The sequence below is a fragment of the Schistocerca piceifrons genome, chromosome 2 (assembly GCF_021461385.2).
Source record: "Schistocerca piceifrons isolate TAMUIC-IGC-003096 chromosome 2, iqSchPice1.1, whole genome shotgun sequence".
Lineage (NCBI taxonomy): Eukaryota > Metazoa > Arthropoda > Insecta > Orthoptera > Acrididae > Schistocerca > Schistocerca piceifrons.
The window spans coordinates 34294212-34308973 of record NC_060139.1 but is presented as its reverse complement, the minus strand read 5'-3'; the positions used below and the strand labels follow the sequence as shown (position 1 = coordinate 34308973).

The 14762-nt window shown below is 45.9% G+C and overlaps 1 pseudogene; it reads left to right on the top strand.

Annotated features, from left to right (window-relative positions):
- The first annotated feature begins 900 nt into the window (after positions 1–900).
- On the top strand, positions 901–1018 carry LOC124778750 (annotated as a pseudogene).
- Positions 1019–14762: the final 13744 nt, after the last annotated feature.

Sequence of the window (14762 nt, the reverse complement as noted above, 5' to 3'; positions counted from 1 at the left end):
TAAGGCGCACATGCTCCTTGGCTTTATTCCAGACTGGGGTGCCAGCACAGAGCGAGGCAGCTACGGCACGTTACCTCAAAGTACGGGGTGTACAGAAGTGGGGAACACTTTCAATTATTTACTTCATAAGAACCAAACATTGTACAGATATCATACATATGTCCTTCTGAAGAGAAACACTGAAAGTTTTTTTTTTTCATGTATACCGCCACAGCATAGTTTGGTAATTTGCCGATAGTCAGCGCCAGTCGCAAACATGGCGAGTTCAGGTGCAGAGCGAGCTTTCTGTGTGTTAGAGTTCGACAAAAACAAGTTTGCTACAGCTGTTCAACGGATGTTTCGAGCTAAGTACGTTAAGAAGCCACCAACAAGGAAGGCCATTCACTACTGGCACCACAAATTCGCTATGACGGGAGAGAGTACGGAAAGCGACTGACACAGTCGACGATGCCATGCTGGGACGGGTATGGCAAGAATTCGATAACTGTATTGACGTCTGCTGGGTCACTCATGGTTCGCACATCGAATATTTGTAAAAAATAAAAATAAAAAAATAAAAAAAGTTTCAGAATTTCTCTTCAAAATGCAATATGTATGACATCTGTACAATGTTTAGTTCTTTTGCAATAAATAATTGAAAGTGTTCCCAGACTTTATATACACCCTGTACACCCAGAATGAATAAATGTATCTAAGCTTGGTATTCGCCAAGTTATAGCGGACAATACGGCGAGTTTCCGGGCGTTCGCAAGTAATTTTGATTGTTTATAGTTGTCGAATTACGACACGACTTCGGTTTTACGGTTCAGTGCCTAAGTCTGTAAAAACGAAGTCATGGGATCGCTTTATCGTCGGTCTGTCTCTCCGTCCGACTGTTAAAAACCTTTTTTGTCAGGAACGGCCAACGGCCTTGCCACAGTGGATACACCGGTTCCCGTCAGATCACCGAAGTTAAGCGATGTCGGGCGTGGTCGGCACTTGGATGGGTGACCATCCGGGCCGCCATGCGCTGTTGCCATTTTTCGGGGTGCACTCAGCCTCGTGATGCCAATTGAGGAGCTACTCGATCGAATAGTAGCGGCTCCGGTCAGAGAAAATCATCATAACGACCGGGAGAGCGGTGTGCTGACCACACGCCCCCCCTATCGCATCCTCAACTGAGGATGATACGGCGGTCCGATGGTCCCGATGGGCCACTTGTCGCCTGAAGACGGAGTGCTTTTTATTTTATCAGGAACGGTTAGACGTATTTAATTCAAATTTAATGAAACATATTAAGGTCTGTGGTCTCTTGGCAGTGTAAAATTTCAAGCTTTTAAGTCACTTCAACCAAACAGTACAGTACGACTGTTTGGATACCGGAAAACTCACTCATCAAAACCTATAGGGTGCTTCCCGTTGACCTAGAATCATAAAATTTGGCAAGAAACAAGGTTTATCAGTCAAATTGTAGTTATATCACATAAAAATACCTTTGGCCATTTCAACACACATTGCTTTCATCATCCATCAAGAGCATAACAGATGACCATTACTGCACGAAAACATAAAATGTAAGTTGCAGTCATGTTTTAGTAAGTGAATAAAAATGTTTTACTGTATCTTCTCTCTCTAGATATATAAACTGGAGTCCACTGCTCGCTTCTTTAGTATGTCCGAGATAGTTCGAGGAACTACTGTAGTGATTTTGATACAGTACTGGATCAGTTTGGATTCCGTAGAAACATGGATGGTCGAAGTAGAGAGGATATAAAATGTAGGCTGGCAATGGCAAGGAAAGCGTTTCTGAAGAAGAGAAATTTGTTAACATCCAGTATTGATTTAGGTGTCAGGAAGTCATTTCTGAAAGTATTCGTATGGAGTGTAGCCATGTATGGAAGTGAAACATGGACGATAAATAGTTTGGACAAGAAGAGAATAGAAGCTTTCGAAATGTGGTGCTACAGAAGAATGCTGAAGATTAGATGGGTAGATCACATAACTAATGAGGAAGTATTGAATAGGATTGGGGAGAAGAGAAGTTTGTGGCACAACTTGACTAGAAGAAGGGATCGGTTGGTAGGACATGTTCTGAGGCATCAAGGGATCACCAATTTAGTATTGGAGGGCAGCGTGGAGGGTAAAACTCGTAGAGGGAGACCAAGAGATGAATACGCTAAGCAGATTCAGAAGGATGTAGGTTGCAGTAGGCACTGGGAGATGAAAAAGCTTGCACAGGATAGAGTAGCATGGAGAGCTGCATCAAACCAGTCTCAGGACTGAAGACCACAACAACAACAACAACTGGAATTCCAGGAACGAATGGATGAACTATCCATCCTGGGAATCGAGAATCTCAACGATTTTCGCGTGTTATCGATACTGGCAAGATATTCGTCCTGGGAATTCCAGATGTCTCGACTTCCTAAGATGTGTTGCTGCAGCAGTTATTGGAAGCCATCCCACTGGACATTAAGCGATCGACGTGGTACAAGCATGACGGATGTCCCTACCGTTTCGTACATGTAAATGACAGATCCTCTTAATAGAACATTTGCAGAGCAATAGAACGGTCGTTCAGGAAACGCATATGGTCTGCACACTCTTCAAACTTACACTGCTATACCTTTAGCAAAAAACTAAGATGCCCGAATGCATGAAAACCCTTACAATACAGTTTTGTACTGCCTTTAACTCCAGATGACATTCAATGTTTAATATTGATTTTCCAGAATCACTGTATAGGGTACAGCAATGCCCAAGGTCAACATCTGGGGCACTTGGTAAAACGGCTGTGACAATAACACAGGAACTATACCTTAGTTTCAATGTTTGCTTACATTTTTGGTATAACAGGACAGACGTTTGTGGAACCTCCTCTCCTGACGGCGGGAAAATGGTTTGTGGTGATTGATATGATTTGCTCATGTCCCATACGCTTTATGTTGCTGAAGTTCTCTTCAAAGCTTCTTCCACATTCCACAAAAATAATGTGCCATTCCACTACAAAACAAACAAAGTCGATGTCGTAATTCGGCGACTAGTAACGATAAAAATTACTTGGGAATGTCAGGAAACGCACCATATTTTCCGCTATAACTTTGATAAAACCGCACCTCGAGGCATTCATTCGTTCAGGAGACATCTGAGGTGGTCTTTCTTCGGTGCCTCACCCTATAGATTTATTCCTGCATCGCCACTTAAGACGAATGGTCACTACTGACTGCACGGCAACCGCAGCATCAATTTGGGACAATACTGCATCCAGGGTGTCAAACAAGGCCATCAGAAAGATGGCTAAGAGCAAGGGTGACAATCACCAGGCGTTCTATCGCACCACATCATCATTTGGCAGTCCCACTCTGGTTATCTAGCGAGAGACCCAAATAGGAGGAGGAACGCTGAAAAAAATGTGACAGACGAGTCTCTGGCTAGGAGTCACTGATGGTCTCCAGAATGAATCACTCTGCAACGAAGAGTGTGCTGTTTTGAAACTTACTGGCGGATTAAAACAGTGTGCCAAACTGGGAGTCAAATACAGCATCTTGCCTTTTGCGGGCAACACTCTTGCCAACTGAATGCATGGTTTAATTCCATCAAAATTCACTCCTACTTTCCGAACTTCACAGAAACTCTCCTAGCACCGTTGGAAGAAGGGATACTATGGGAACATGGATTTGCCACAACCTAGGGGATTGTTTCTGTCTTTCACTCTGCAGAGGAGTATGCGCTGTTTTGAAACTTTCATACAGATTAAAAGCGGCGGTAAGAACACTGCAGCGAAAGGCAAAGTTCTGGTTCCGAGTCACAGTTCCAGTCTGACAGTTAATGACGTCTGGTTTGTGGCGCGCTCAACTGCGCGCTCATCAGCGGTCGTACAAGTCCCAATTTTTACACAGTCCAATTTTTTACACAATCAAATCGAGCCACTGTCACGAATGATGATGAAACGATGAGGACAACACAAACACCCAGTCCCCGGGCAGAGAGAATCCCCACCACGGCCGGAAATCGAACCCGGGACCCCGTGATCTAGTGGCAGGAACGCTAGCCACTAGACCGCGAGCTGTCGGCTTCTGCCAGTTAAGTTTCTGTGATAGTCATCTCTGAGTTCTGTTCTTGTCAGAATTTTCTAGGCAGCGACATACAGCAGCCAATGAGACATCGTTGTTCAAAAAAATGTATGTGAAATCCTATGGGACTTAACTAAGCTTACACACAACTTTTTTTTTTTTTTTGGTCATCAGTCTACTGACTGGTTTGATGCGGCCCGCCACGAATTCCTTTCCTGTGCTAACCTCTTTATCTCAGAGTAGCACTTGCAACCTACGTCCTCAATTATTTGCTTGACGTATTCCAATCTCTGTCTTCCTCTACAGTTTTTGCCCTCTACAGCTCCCTCTAGTACCATGGAAGTCACTCCCTCATGTCTTAGCAGATGTCCTATCATCCTGTTCCTTCTCCTTATCAGTGTTTTCCACATATTCCTTTCCTCTCCGATTCTGCGTAGAACCTCCTCATTCCTTACCTTGTCAGTCCACCTAATTTTCAACATTCGTCTATAGCACCACATCTCAAATGCTTCGATTCTCTTCTGTTCCGGTTTTCCCACAGTCCATGTTTCACTACCATACAATGCTGTACTCCAGACGTACATCCTCAGAAATTTCTTCCTCAAATTAAGGCCGGTATTTGATATTAGTAGACTTCTCTTGGCCAGAAATGCCTTTTTTGCCATAGCGAGTCTGCTTTTGATGTCCTCCTTGCTCCGTCCGTCATTGGTTATTTTACTGCCTAGGTAGCAGAATTCCTTAACTTCATTGACTTCGTGACCATCAATCCTGATGTTAAGTTTCTCGCTGTTCTCATTTCTACTACTTCTCATTACCTTCGTCTTTCTCCGATTTACTCTCAAACCATACTGTGTACTCATTAGACTGTTCATTCCGTTCAGCAGATCATTCAATGCTTCTTCACTTTCACTCACGATAGCAATGTCATCAGCGAATCGTATCATTGATATCCTTTCACCTTGTATTTTAATTCCACTCCTGAACCTTTCTTTTATTTCCATCATTGCTTCCTCGATGTACAGATTGAAGAGTAGGGGCGAAAGGCTACAGCCTTGTCTTACACCCTTCTTAATACGAGCACTTCGTTCTTGATCGTCCAATCTTATTATTCCCTCTTGGTTGTTGTACATATTGTATATGACCCGTCTCTCCCTATAGCTTACCCCTACTTTTTTCAGAATCTCGAACAGCTTGCACCATTTTATATTGTCGAACGCTTTTTCCAGGTCGACAAATCCTATGAAAGTGTCTTGATTTTTCTTTAGCCTTGCTTCCATTATTAGCCGTAACGTCAGAATTGCCTCTCTCGTCCCTTTACTTTTCCTAAAACCAAACTGATCGTCACCTAGCGCATTCTCAATTTTCTTTTCCATTCTTCTGTATATTATTCTTGTAAGCAGCTTCGATGCATGGGCTGGTAAGCTGATTGTGCGATAATTCTCGCACTTGTCAGCTCTTGCCGTCTTCGGAATTGTGTGGATGATGCTTTTCCGAAAGTCAGATGGTATGTCGCCAGACTCATATATTCTACACACCAACGTGAATAGTCGTTTTGTTGCCACCTAAATTATCCTAAGGACAAACGCACACACCCATGCCCGAGGGAGGACTTGAACCTCCGCTGGGACCAGCCGCACAGTCCATGACTGCAGCGCCATAGACCGCTCGTCTAATCCCGCGCGGCGAGACATCGTTGTATGAGAATTCATGGTGTACAATGATCGTAAACTCGTTGAGGGGAGAAAAAATAACCGTGTACATATTAGGGCAAGGAAGTTACCCTGAATGCCACGTACAATCGTCAGGAAACGACTACTGGAAGATGGGCTCCGAGAAAGGCCTGTCAGTCAGACCGCATCACTACAGTCCATCTCGTGGGGCGCAACTGGAGGGATGAATGAAGCACGTTAGTGTTTAATTAGGAGGATAGTTTCTGCCTTACAAGCACTGTCTGTCGCCTGCAGGTTCAATGTCCATCAGAGCCATTTTTTGGCGTTATTATGTGGGATTGTACTCTCTCTCTCTCTCTGCTCATTTGGTCGATGTCGACTCTGTGACCCTATAAACTAGAGCACGCCATTTTTTTCTGACTTGCATATGTCCCAAAGACTTTCCTGGTTGGAACCCATCACTTCGGTGATACCATCAATCCATCTCATTCTTTGGCATGCTCTCCTCCTTAAGCCTACTATCTTCCCCAGCATTAAAGTAATTTGCAGCGAATCGTGTATTCTCATAATGCCGAAAGTATGTTAGCTTTTGTTTCACTAGCAGACCTTCCAAGGAGCAATCTAGTTTTATTAGTTGTAATACCGACCTGTATTCGTTCTCTTCGCGAGCCACGGAGCTCTTAACGAGTTTCCTCAAATACAGCAATTCAAAGGAATCTTTGCTATGATCCAGGTCTCACATCACAACTGCAAAATGCCGTCTTCCTTACTAAACGGGTCTTCGTAGTTACAGTTACTCCTTAAAACATTGGCAAGGTTGGACGTTGCCTTTCTGCCAAGTAATAAACGTCTCTTCATTTAGTGACTGCAATCGCCAACAGCACAATTCTAAGACCCGAGATAACTGGACGTGGAAACTGTCTTTATTGTTTCTCCTCCTACATGCAATGAAGTTATAGGTGTAGTTCCACAATTTTCGTTTTCTTGACATTCAACATTAACCTACTCTCTGCACTTTCTTCTTTCTCCTTCAATAACAGGACCATTAACTCTTCTTCACTTTCAGCCACCAGCATATTTAAGATTATTTACAATTATCCCAGCTATTTTAATTCCAGTCCTCCATCTAATCCGGCATTCCAGATAACGTCTTCTACAAACAGACTGAATAACGTGACAATATGCAACCCTATCGTACTCCTTTCTGAATATTGACCCATTTAATTGCTCCTTGAACAGTTTTCACTGTGGCTTCTTAGTCATTATACATTTCGCATAAAGTAAATATGGTGATCTGGCGCTCCCATGTTTCTCAATACTTCCTGTAATTTACTGTTGTCTACACATAGATTCAAGCATAATCAATAAAGCAGAGATACAGCTCTTTCTAGAATTCTCTTGTCTTCTCCATAATCCAGCGGATGCTGGCAATTTAATCTCAGCTTCCTCTTTCTTTACGAAATCCAGTTTGTTCTTCGAATAGCTCTCGGTTTATATATTGGTGAAGTCTATTTTCTGAGATTTTAAGCATGACTTTGTTAGCATGTGAGATAAGTGCGACTGGTCGGTAATTCGAACACTCTTTAGAAATTCCCTTCTCTGGAATTGGGATGAATAATGAACTTTTTCAGTATTTTGGCCACTGTTAGTTTCTCCATTTTTACTGACATACAAGTAATGAGGGCAACACTTTCGCTGCATTCCCTCCAATAAGTTTGAACAATTCTGCTGTAATTCCATCATACCCACTAGCTTTGTCTCCACAATGTTTTCTTGGGCCCCACTCGACTTCACTTTCTAAAATATCTGGTTCTGGTCCTAAGATCACGAGGGTGTTTTCATCCACCAGGACACTGCAAGTGCACACACTTTTGACGTTGCCCGATGTATTCTCCCAAATTTTTTAATCCTTTGGGCAGGACAGCCAGTAGACAAGTGTGCGACCACGTCTGGTGCAGCCTATGTTGTCGGCAAGATTCCGTGACCAGTTGTGAAAGCAGCGTGAAGCATTACTCTTTAGACTCTTAACCGACACCTCTACGAACGTATGTAAGCACTATTGCAGGATTGCATGAAACCTAGGCGCATCCAAAATAATGCTCAAACTCTTCTCAGATAATCTTTCAGTAGGTCTATGAGCGTGTGGTTATGATTATATAGACTGCACTACGGATACAACTTAATTCTCGAGAGCCATAGCTTCGTGGTGTTCTTTTTCATTTTCCACTACAGTGTTGCGCTATCGGGCATACTCAATACACTTTTGCAGTTCACTAACTAAACTTGTAAGCGTTGAAGACTGAGCAGCAGTGAAGAAACCTATTCATCTGTGAGAATTTAAGAACTGTGTGTTTGACATGGACGAGACTTAATTATCTTTTTGTTACACAAGACCTAAGAACAACATTGCTATACCATGAACGAGGTTTTTAGTCTTTTTCAAGGTCGTCAGCTATCTCCTCCACTAAAGTGTGGTGTGACAATTTTTATTTGCTATTTTGTTTGTGGTTTGCTACCAGGAAACGAAATCTACCTATACTAACTACTAATAGAAAATCCAGAATGGAATGTAACAATACTATGAAAAGGAAAGTTGCTACTCACCATATAGCGGAGATGCTGAGTCGCAGATAGGCAAAACAAAAAGACTATCACAAATAAAGCTTTCGGCCATCAAGGTCTTCATCAACAACAGAGGGACACCCGCGCGCGGGTGAGGAGGAGGCTGGCACGGGAGGGGGAGGGATAGTATGATGGGTGTGACAGACAGTGAAGTGCTGCAGGTTAGACGGAGGGCAGGGGAGAGGTGGGGATGGGGGCAAGTAGTGGAAAAGGAGAGAAGTAAAAAGACAGAGTGATGGTGGAATGATGGCTGTGTCATACTGGAATGGGAACAGGTGAGGGGCTGGGTGGGTGAGGACAGTAACTGACGAAGGTTGAGGCCAGGAGGATTACAGGAACGTAGGGTGTATTGCAGAGAGAGTTCCCACCTGCGCAATTCAGAAAAGCTGGTGTTGATGCAAAGGATCCAGATGGCGCAGGCTGTGAAGCAGTCAATGAAATGACAGATGTCATGTTTGGCAGCGTGTTCAGCAACAAGGTGGTCCACTTGTTTCTTGGCCACAGTTTGTCGGTGGCCATTCATGTGGACAGCCAGCTTGTTCGTTGTCATGCCCACATACACTACTCGCCATTAAAATTGCTACACCACGAAGATGACGTGCTACAGACGCGAAATTTAACCGACAGGAAGAAAAGGCTGTGATATGCAAATGATTAGTTTTTCCGATCATTCACGTAAGGTTGACGCCGGTGGCGACACCTAGAACGTGCTGACATGAGCAAAGTTTCCAACCGATTTCTCATACACAAACAGCAGTTGACGGGCGTTCCCTGGGGAAACGTTGTTGTGATGCCTCGTGTAAGGAGGAAACATGCGTACCATCACGTTTCCGACTTTGATAAAGGTCGGATTGTAGCCTATCGCGATTGCGGTTTATCGTATTGAGACATTGATGCTCGAGTTCGTCGAGATCCAATGACTGTTAGCAGAATATGGAATCGGTGGGTTCAGGAGGGTAATATGGAACGCCGTGCTGGATCCCAACGGCCTCGTATCACTAGCAATCGAGATGACAGGCATCTTTCCACACGGCTGTAACGGATCGTGCAGCAACGTCTCTATCCCTGAGTCAACAGATGAGGACGTTTGCAAAACAACAACCATCTGCACGAACAGTTCGACGACGTTTGCAGCAGCATGGACAATCAGCTCGGAGACCATGGCTGCGGTTACCACTGACGCTGCATTACAGACAGGAGCGCCTGTCAGTGGTGTACTCAACAACGAACCAGGGTGCACCATTGGCAAAACGTCATTTTTTCGGATGAATCCATGTTATGTTTACAGCATCATGTTGGTCGCATCCGTGTTTGGCGACATCGCGGTAAACGCACATTGGAAGCCTGTATTCGTGTTCGCCATACTGGCGTATCACCCGGCGTGGTGGTATGGGGTGCCATTGGTTACACGTTTCGGTCACCTTTTGTTCGCATTGACGCCACTTTCAACAGTGGACGGTGGACGTTACATTTCAGATGTGTTATGACCCGTGGCTCTACCCTTCATTCGATCCCTGCGAAACCCTACATTTCAGCAGGATAATGCACGACCGCATGTTGCAGGTCCTGTACGGGCCTTTCTGGATACAGGAAATGTTCGACTGCTGCCCTGGCCAGCACATTCTCCAGTTCTCTCACCAATTGAAAACGTCTGGTCAATGGTGGCCGAGCAACTGGCTCGTCACAATACACCAGTCACTACTCTTGATGAACTGTGGTATCGTGTTGAAGCTGCATGGGCAGCTGTACCTGTAAACGTTATCCAAGCTCTGTTTGACTCAATGCCCAGGCATATAAAGAACGTTATTACGGCCAGAGGTGGTTGTTCTGCATACTGATTTCTCAGGATCTATCCACCCAAAGTGCGTGGAAATGTAATCACATGTCAGTTCTAGTATAATATACTTCTCCAATGAATACCCGTTTATCATCTACATTTATTCTTGGTGTAGCAACTTTAATGGCTAGTGGTGTAGAATGCAGCAAGGTCGTTGCAGCTTAGCTTGTAGATCACATGACTTGTTTCACAGGTAGCCCTGCCTGGGACAGGACTGGAATAGGTAGAGGTAGGAGGATGTATGGGACAGGTCTTACATCTAGGTCTATTACATGGGTATGAGCAACGAGATAAGGGGTTGGGAGCAAGTACTGTGTAAGGATGGACAAGTATATATGTAGGTTTGGTGGATGGCGGAATATCACTGTGAGAGGGATGGGAAGGATAGTGGACAGGACATTTCTCATTTCAGGGCACAACAAAAGGTAGTCGAAATCCTGGTGGAGACTGTAATTCAGTTGCTGCGGTCCTGGGTGGTACTGAGTTACAAGGGGAATGCTCCTCTATGGCCAGACGGTGGGACTTTGTCAGGTGGTGGGAGACTGGAAAGATAGGGGACAGGTGATTTGTTTTTGTACAAGGTTGAGAGGATAATTACGGTCTGTGAAGGCTTCAGTGCGACCTCTGGTATACACTCCTGGAAATGGAAAAAAGAACACTTTGACACCGGTGTGTCAGACCCACCATACTTGCTCCAGACACTGCGAGAGGGCTGTACAAGCAATGATCACACGCACGGCACAGCGGACACACCAGGAACCGCGGTGTTGGCCGTCGAATGGCGCTAGCTGCGCAGCATTTGTGCACCGCCGCCGTCAGTGTCAGCCATTTTGCCGTGGCATACGGAGCTCCATCGCAGTCTTTAACACTGGTAGCATGCCGCGACAGCGTGGACGTGAACCGTATGTGCAGTTGACGGACTTTGAGCGAGGGCGTATAGTGGGCATGCGGGAGGCCGGGTGGACGTACCGCCGAATTGCTCAACACGTGGGGCGTGAGGTCTCCACAGTACATCGATGTTGTCGCCAGTGGTCGGCGGAAGGTGCACGTGCCCGTCGACCTGGGACCGGACCGCAGCGACGCACGGATGCACGCCAAGACTGTAGGATCCTACACAGTGCCGTAGGGGACCGCACCGCCACTTCCCAGCATATTAGGGACACTGTTGCTCCTGGGGTATCGGCGAGGACCATTCGCAACCGTCTCCATGAAGCTGGGCTACGGTCCCGCACACCGTTAGGCCGTCTTCCGCTCACGCCCCAACATCGTGCAGCCTGCCTCCAGTGGTGTCGCGACAGGCGTGAATGGAGGGACGAATGGAGACGTATCGTCTTCAGCGATGAGAGTCGCTTCTGCCTTGGTGCCAATGATGGTCGTATGCGTGTTTGGCGCCGTGCAGGTGAGCGCAACAATCAGGACTGCATACGACCGAGGCACACAGGGCCAACACCCGGCATCATGGTGTGGGGAGCATCTCCTACACTGGCCGTACACCACTGGTGATCGTTGAGGGGACACTGAATAGTGCACGGTACATCCAAACCGTCATCGAACCCATCGTTCTACCATTCCTAGACCGGCAAGGGAACTTGCTGTTCCAACAGGACAATGCACGTCCGCATGTATCCCGTGCCACCCAACGTGCTCTAGAAGGTGTAAGTCAACTACCCTGGCCAGCAAGATCTCCAGATCTGTCCCCCATTGAGCATGTTTGGGACTGGATGAAGCGGTCTGCACGTCCAGCACGAACACTGGTCCAACTGAGGCGCCAGGTGGAAATGGCATGGCAAGCCGTTCCACAGGACTACATCCAGCATCTCTACGATCGTCTCCATGGGAGAATAGCAGCCTGCATTGCTGCGAAAGGTGGATATACACTGTACTAGTGCCGACATTGTGCGTGCTCTGTTGCCTGTGTCTATGTGCCTGTGGTTCTGTCAGTGTGATCATGTGATGTATCTGACCCCAGGAATGTGGCAATAAAGTTTCTCCTTCCTGGGACAATGAATTCACGGTGTTCTTATTTCAATTTCCAGGAGTGTATTTCCAGAGGGACTGCTCGTCACTGTAGATTCAATGACTGCGGGTGGCTACACTGTACAGAAGGGACTTCTTGGTATGGAACGGGTCGCAGCTGTCTAAGTGGAGGTATTGCTGGTGGTTAGTAGGTTTGATATGGACAGAGGTGCTGATGTAGCCATCTTTGAGATGGAGGTTAATGTCTAGGAAGGTGGCTTGTTGGGTTGAGTAGGACCAGGTGCTGGCATAGGATGGTGCCATGTGGGTGCCCATAGCCGTACCTCTGATTCATTTGCAGGTAATGCCTTCAAAGGAGAAGTAATTGCAGGTGAGTAAATAGTTGGCCATGGCGACTAGGAAGGAGGTTGTTGGTTTGGAATCCTTTGGGCGTTGGGAAAGGTAGTGTTCAATAGCAGTAAGGACATGAGCATTAGGAATGTTAGTGTAAAGGGAGGTGGCATCAATAGTGATGAGCAGGGCACCATGTGGTAAAGGTGCAGGAACTGTGGAGTCAGGGGAGGCCCCTCTCCACCTCTCTTCTGCCTCCGTCTAACAAGCAGCACTTTACTGTCTGTCACCCCAACATACTATCCCTTCCTGCCCCAGCCTCCTCCTTACCCTCACCCAGTCACCACTCCCATCATGCTCTGGTGCTGCTGCTCGCAGTATGGTTTCAGTTTCCTGAGGCTGCAGGTGTGTTGTGGTGTGTGTGTGTGTGTGTGTGTGTGTGTGTGTGTGTGTGTGTGTGTGTGTGTGTGTTGTTGTTGTTGAGAAAGGTATTGATGACCAAAAGCTTTATTTGTGACAGTCTTTTTGTTGTGCCTATGTGTGACTCTACATCTCTGCTGTATGGTGAGTAGCAACTTTCCTTTTCATAATATTGTATACTAACTACTACTATTACAACCAGAAAAATAAACAAATTTATACACAAAGGCAACCTAATAGATTTTATTGCATTAGACACAGTTCCTGCATTTTCGTCAGGGTCTCGGTAGAGTTGCACAGCATTTGCTGATAGTCTGTTTATCTGCATAGTTTAGCTTTCCAAAATCTTTAGTACGGGCAGGGACTGTGACTGCTGCGTGTGGATGCAAGCCGCGTTGGTGACACTTCGCCCTTTGCTTCAGGCTGTGATGGCTTTGGTTACACAGCTTGAGCCTGCGGTGGATGGGCACCACTGTTGTCGGCTGGCCATGGGGGTACACCAGACATCCAGCACATCCGAGTCCTCCAATCGGTCCTTACTGGTGGGCAACCCAATTACTGCTCACACTGAGGTTGACCCCTCACCTGTGGTCGAAGGGGAGGTCGCCCTGAGGCGTAGCAGGCAGCGAAAGACTTCCCAGGCGGCCGCATGTAAGGCTTCCTCGGTTTGTCTGACAAACAGGTTCCAGGTGCTGTCTGTGGCTCACACTGTCACTGAGCCAGTTCCTGTCGCCTGTCCTGTTTCAGAGAAAACCTCCCAGCCTGAAAAAAAACCGGATAATCACAGAGGGTGGGATTATTGATAGTTGGAGCTCCAACGTTGGGTGCATTATTAGATCCCTTAGGAACATGGCTACCAAGAAGGGAAAGAAAACCAATGTGCACTCCATGTGCATATCTGGTGGAGTCATTCCAGATCTGTAACGGGTCTCCCCTGATGCCATGAAGAGCACAGGGTGCAGCCAACTGCAGGTGGTTGCTCACATCGGTACCAATGATGTGTGTCACTTTGGATCAGAAGAGATTCTCTCTGGTTTCGAGCAGGTAACAGAAGTGGTAAAGGCTGCCAGTCTTGCTTGCAAGATGAAAGCAGAGCTCACCATTTGCAGCATAATAGACAGGACCGATTGCGGACCTCTGGTACAGAGCCGAGGCTGTAGATTCCTCGACTTGCACCAAAGGGTGGTTGGGTTTCGGATTCTGCTGAATAGGTCAGGTATCCACTATACACAGGAGGCGGCTACACGGGTAGCAGGGGCTGTGCGGCGTGAACTGGGCGGTTTTTAAGGTTAGAGGGTCTCGGGAAAACACATGAAGGGCTTCAATCACAATGGGTGCAGGTCGAACACAGGAAGAACATAGATACAGGAACCATTGGTATAACAGTTTTAAATTGTCGTAGCTGTGTTGGGAATAAAATAATAATAGGATCCTTTTACCGACCTCCCAATTCAGATAAAACAGTTGCTGAAAGGTTCAAAGAAAACTTGGGTTTGATTTCAAACACGTACCCGACTCATACGATTATAGTTGGTGGTGACATTAATTTACCTTCGATATGTTGGCGAAAATCATGTTTAATGCGGGGGTACGTATAAAACGTCATCCGAAATTGTGCTGAACGCATTCTCTGAAAATTATTTCGGGCAGTTAGTTCATGAGCCCACACGAATAGTAAACGGTTGTGAAAACACACTTGACCTCATAGCAACAACTATCTTGAGTTAATGACGAGCATCAAAGCCGATACAGGGATTAGTGAACACAGGGTTCTCGTAGGGAGTTACAATACTCTAACTCCCAAAGCCTCAAAAAAAAAAAAAAAAAAAAAAAAAAAAAAAAAAAAAAAAAAAA